Raw genomic sequence first — 6,000 nt, forward strand, 5'->3', positions numbered from 1 at the left:
GTAAACCAAGTTCTCCTGTGTTCATTATCCACAGACTATAAAGATGACTCATCCTCCACCAGTTGATTTTGGTGAAATGTTCTTGGCAAATCTACAGCTTTGTCCTCAGCTTCCTCAGTCTCTGGTGTGCCGTTGAGCAAGGCACTTTAATCCCCTCTGCTGCTCTCTACAGTCTGTGTGCTGCAGCTCTGACTCAGCAGTCAAAACTTTGGGCAACATGACAGGGCAGCATACCTCACGATACCTCTATTTCATTGTGAAATTCTTAAAAACACAGACAAAGCTTGTGCATGTTAAAATAGAACTGGGTAACTGGGTTTATGCCGCTACGCTGCCCTGTGTTTTTAAGAATTTCACCATGAAATAGCCATCTGAATAAAGGCTTTTCAACTTTTTGCCAGAAGAGTGCCTTGGACCTTTCTTCTTCTTTGAACTTTTGTGTTCCCTACCAAAGAGCACCTTCATCACACCTGTTTGAACTTCCGAGCACTCCGGACCTTTTCTTTCTAAACTGAATGCTGTTTTACGCCATTTTTTTGCTAGCTCTTGGTGACGTTTCTGTGGTGAAAACATGTCATCAAATGTCACTTACATGTGATCCACCAAGCAGCACTTCTATCAACAAAATATCAACTTATACAACTGCTTCGCCTTATATTCAACAATCTACTCCAATCATCATCCACCAAAATATACACAGTTGACATTTTATTAAATAAGTCCTGCTTGGTGGATCATATGCTGAATTTACCAATGGAACCTAACAATTCAGAAAAGACCTTAAGGTATTTTGCCGATATTAAACTCTATTGGGAAGGAGTTTTAATGCGATATTCTCTCCCATACAAAGAGAGAGCGGCACCCATCAGGCCTAATGTGTTCAGGGAGCCTGAGTGAATCCACTGGGTGAGAAAGGGTTAAAACAGCGTGAGCCTGTGTGCACGTGGCTGCATCTGACCAACTGGGTCAGTAAGGCGAAGGTTAGATATCTGATATATTACCTATATCCACTTTACTGTTATTCCTACATTCCCTAGTTCCCAACACATGTTTTGCCATTGCAGGAATTCAGAAAAAACAGCCTAATTTTCATGGATAATGGACAATAATGAGGTTTTTGAAAGTGTATCATGGGGTTTGAATGGGTTTTTGTGGGTCCAAGAAATTTGCTCTACTTAAAATACATCACTTAAACGGTCAATTTAAGCAAAAACATGACAATTGGAGTTACCAGGCTTTTCTGCAACAGCAGTGAAAAGAGATTTGAAATGCTCTGTTCCCTCCCAATACGTTCTGTCAAACTCTATGGGGGAAAACTCCATAGGGAAAATGTCAAACGCTATATGTCACACTACATAGTAATGAAGTTCCCATACTTTTCATGGCCAGTCAAACTTATCACATTTAGTTTTGTAAGGGCAGATCAGGTCAGCTCCGAAAGAGACCAAGGATCTTTCTTCCAAAGGGAGTCCCGGCCAAGACAGAGGCAGATAAAAACATTTCATAACACTGAAAAAGAGAGAGAGAGAAGAAGAGAGAAAGAGACGGAGGATCGGATGTAATGGAAAATTCCTTCTCTGGATTCCGGTAAGGTGGCTCGTCCTCATTAGCTGTGGAGGAGCGGGAGACTGACAGGAACCCTGCGCTACATAACCAGGAACATCTGCATCATAAATTATCAGCCAGCGAGAGTTCGGTCTGAGTCATCACAACGTGCCCGACGGGCGGCACAGCTGCAGAAGAAGAGAACGTTTTGCAAGATTTCAGAAAAGTAAAGAAACAAAATGAAAAAATGTTCTTCATGCTAATGCAGAACAGATGCAAGGTGTTGGACTTCTACAACGGCTACCGGTTTATATGTTTGAAGGGACAGTTTTAAGTTTTTGTGTTATGGTAGCACAAAGATCCACCGTCCTAAGCGTGAAAAGTGAAAAGGTCTACTAGGCTTCCTTCAGTGCTTACTTAATGCACCAACGATAAAAAGTGACGTTTTCATAGTTTGCGCACTTGGTTCAAAGCATCACTTTTTTTTTCTCACTTTTTTCAAGACCAAATTTTGAGCAAGCCTTTCTGCTGCAGCACCATGAGACAGGAAAAACTGTTTGCACATAAAGTTTTACGACGCTTATCAAACTGGGAAGTCCACTATACTATCATATAACTTTCTATCATTGACGCTATACCTTTATTGCTTTATGTGCCTTTTTCCAGCAATGTGGTCCGAATCAAATTCATAGTCTGGAACAAATTCATGTCTTTAAATCTTTATGATTGATTTTAAACTCTGGATTAAATAACGCTAATCCAGAGTTTTGTTCTGTTTTCAGTCAGCCAGGTCATTGAGATTTGTCTCAATATGTCTACTTACTTCTAGTTGTTAATATATGACAGAGACGATGCAAATGGAAGATAGATGCAGGACAGATGCATGGTGGTGAACTTTTACTATGGCTGCTCCTCTAAATCTGCATTCAAATCAAACTACAACTCATTTTTTGACGTTTGAACATCATCTGAAAGACAGTATGGTACTTGATATAGATATAGATATAAACTCCTCTCTGACCAGATCACATCTGACCTCACAGCGACATCTGAACTTTGAGCTTTGATTACCATGAAGAACGAGGTTTCTATTATAATCGCTGCCCGGATGACGGTGGACTGACGGAAGTCTGCGTTCCAACTCGGCCACAGACTGTTTCTTGACTCTTCTTAGTTTGTTTGAAAGTGAATTAAATAAGAAAGCTTACTACTTACATACAGAATTTCACATGTCTAATATTTTGAACAAAGTCTAAAAAAAAAACCAGTGCAAAACTAGTTCTCTTTGCTTGACTTGCTGTCTAGATCAGTGTCCACATTTAAAAAATCCATTAAAAAGGAGCATTTTAAAGCTTGCTTTTACTTAAATATGGTCTGAATTTGCTGTATTGTTGTTTTAGTTATTCTGTTCATGTACCCCTTTGTTTTTAGCACATTTTGCAGTAGCGTTTGGGTGGTATATGGGTTTAGTTCGTACATTGGTATATCATATTCCTAAACCATGTCCACATTATTGTTTTTATCCTTTTTTCTCTATTAATTTATTCCTGTTTCTGTTCACTTTTCTGTTTTTTATTGCTTTCATTTTCATTTATCCTGCAGATAAGTTTGTCACACGCCGTTCTGATAAGTGCTCTTTAAATAGAGGTTTTTATTACATATTTTACTGTGTCCTGAAGGGAGTTTTAACCTCTGGGGGAGTCGACCACAGAGCAGGACCGCGAGCGTTGGGAGGAATTCACTGTCTTGCTAAAGGGAACTTCAGCACGGTGGAAACTGATCGCTCACCAGTTTCCTCTCCGACCGCGCTGATGTCAGGCTCAGACCACCGTCCCCTGGCCAGTGAAATCCTGTCCGGCCTCACGGTGACGTCCGAACTTTGAACTTTGATTACCGTAAGTAAGAGGGAGAAGTTATAATAGCTGCACAGTTTGCTGGACAAACAGACGGATGACGGAAGACCTCAGCTGACCAGAGCCACATTTTGATCCTCATGCATGCGATGGGAGGTGGTTCACAGAAACAGGTTACCCAGAAAGCTCTATAAATGTGGACAGGCCTCGAGTCCAAGTCAATAATTCTCTAATAGAGGATGTGGGGAGAGTTAATCTGATATAGAGTTCATCTCAGACCGTCTGCCTCCCTCGTCTCTCTACACAACTATTTTAAGTTAAAGGGGATCCATATTGTCACAATCGCCAAACTGATTTCGATTTTTTCGTAGTAGTTTCTTTAGAGCACCACATATTTTACTTTTATTACATTTTGCTGCAGCCTAACTATAATTTTGGAATTGACAGTAATTCAATGTAATTCGATCCTCAGAACGTCAGAATAGTAGGTTAGTCGTTTTTGAACCTGCATTTGCTAGTAAATAAAGTTATAAAGTGGCTGGGGCAGATGGGAGATGGTCACAGCTGACTGGCGCAGGGATCGCCGATGGTGTTGAACAGTCCCATTACCGCCGGGACAAAGGAACGCCTGAGGCGCTCCGTCCGGCAGCCTCAGCTCGTCGTAGAGAGGGTGAGAGGTTCTCCAGGATGGCGCTGATCTTTCCCCTCATCCTCCTCTCTGCCACTAACTCCAGACTGTCCAGTTTGAGTCCCACCACAGAGCTGGCCTTCCTCACCAGCTTGTTCAGTTTGTTGGCATCACCCGCCTTGATGCCGCCTCCCCGGCACACCACAGCAAAGAAGAGAAGAGCGCACTGGCTGCTACAGACTGGTGCAACATCTGCAGCAGAAGGACCTGAGCCTCCTCAGGAAGTACAACCTGCTCTGTCCTTTCCTGTAGAGGGCCTCAGTGTTGTCCGACCAGTCCAGTTTGTTGTTGAGCTGCACTCCTAGGAACCGATAGGAGTTCACCATCTCCACCTCCTCCCCCTGGATGGTGACGGGGTTTGGGGGCCGCCTTCTCCTACGAAAGTCCACCACTAGCTCCTTGGTCTTCCCGGTGTTGAGCTGGAGGTGGTTGTTGTCGCACCATCCAACAAAGTTCTCCACCAGCTCTCTGTGTTCCTCCTCGTCGTCCTCCGTGATGCAGCCGACAATGGAGGAATCATCAGAGAACTTCTGTAGACGGGACAATCTCATTGGTTGAGTTAAACCTCAGTGGGCGGATCCAAAGAACGACATTTTTTCTAGCTAAGTAATGCTAGACTGAAGGCCAGTGAAGAAGGGAAGAGGAAAGAGAGGAGGAAGCTACTATTATGAAGCCTAGCGCTACAAACTGAAAAAATGCAATCTAGCCATACTATCTAGGTTAGCTAGTTAGCTAGCTGACCTTCAAGTTCAAACTAGCCATACTAGCCTATAGCTATCTAGGTAAGCTAGTTAGCTAGCTGCTGACCTTCCAACATCATGAATACCATGGTCATGAATGAATTAAAAAATAACTCACTGTCATTTATATTTTTTTATTTACATTTTGGCCAGAGTTCCTGATTTGCCATTCCAGTTTGTCAGTTAGCTAACTTGCGCTCAGAAAAACGGTGGATCTTTGGCTCCGCCCACTGAGGTTTAAGTCAACCAATGAGATTATTTCTGCCTCCGAATAATGTTTGTATGACTAAAATTATCTTCCATTCGGTTCTTTTCCCCCCACCTTTATATCACAGCACTGTATTTGCTGTGTACCTGTTTCTCAGAAGCGCGGTGCGTTAGCTTCGCTCTGTTGACTGTTCTGTTTGTTTGTGTGATCTGGCGAGGTTCACCGGCTGGCCAGACAGGAGAGGCCGGTTCGTACTTGTCTGAGCACACACACACACACACACACACACACACACACACACACACACACACACACACACACACACACAGGCAGTATGTGACAGTCTGCAATTCGACCTTGTGAATGTATAACGCTTTACCTTTTTTTGGCCATCCAGATTTAGTAAATCAGATAAGACAAACCTTATTGATCGTCCAGTGAGGAAACTGGTAGAACATTTAGTCTTCAACCAATATGGATTTTGAAGGCTGATACAGATACCGATATGTTTGTATTGAAGCTGCCGATAGCCGATACGCAAATATTCAATATCTTTAATTTTGACCATGGCAATGAAAATGGCAGACCATCATGGGAGAGTAAAACTCTCTCTCTCTCTCTCTCTCCCTCTCTCTCTCTCACACACACACACACACAGATTCCTGATTCTTAGCTCGACACCAAATCCAGTAATAAAACTCAAAACTTTCTCCATATTAATCAATCTCTATGATTCTCTATCACTCTGTCCATCTCTCTCTCTCTCTCTCTGTCTCTCTCTGTCTCTTTCTCTCTCTCTCTCTCTCTCTCTCTCTCTCTCATGAGACTAGTAACAGGTCACTTCTTCCCTGTATGACACCTCACAGTACACAGTATGACATTTATGGGAACAAGTCTTGCTAATGCATGCCTGTATGTGTGTGTGTGTGTGTGTGTGTGTGTGTGTGTGTGTGTGTATGTGTATGT

Source organism: Centroberyx gerrardi, chromosome 23, assembly GCF_048128805.1.
Source record: "Centroberyx gerrardi isolate f3 chromosome 23, fCenGer3.hap1.cur.20231027, whole genome shotgun sequence".
Lineage (NCBI taxonomy): Eukaryota > Metazoa > Chordata > Actinopteri > Beryciformes > Berycidae > Centroberyx > Centroberyx gerrardi.